Here is a 386-nt window from a genome sequence, read left to right on the forward strand (position 1 = left end):
GAGAGAGATTAGACTTAGACTGACTTGGAGAGAGTAAGAGAGAGAGAGAGAGAGAGAAAGAGAGGGAATATTACATCATTGTTGAGGAGTAGCTCATGAAAGCCCATTTAACATTGTAAAAAGGAAACAATACATGCTTTAGTAAATCAAAATGACTAAAATCCTACATTGTGAGATATTAGATGTAAAAAGTCAAAATCGATAATAAAAAGTCATAACTATCACAAAGAATAACTGTCAATTTTGACCCAATTTCAGCTTTCTCAAAATGATAACAGCATCTGATGACAGTATTTTGAGTTTTTCCTTATTATTTAGTGCGTCGTTTTTATTTATATCTCGTGATTATAGTATCTCAGTTTCGACTTACCTTAGGACTTAATCAT

The sequence above is a fragment of the Carassius gibelio genome, chromosome B22 (assembly GCF_023724105.1).
Source record: "Carassius gibelio isolate Cgi1373 ecotype wild population from Czech Republic chromosome B22, carGib1.2-hapl.c, whole genome shotgun sequence".
Lineage (NCBI taxonomy): Eukaryota > Metazoa > Chordata > Actinopteri > Cypriniformes > Cyprinidae > Carassius > Carassius gibelio.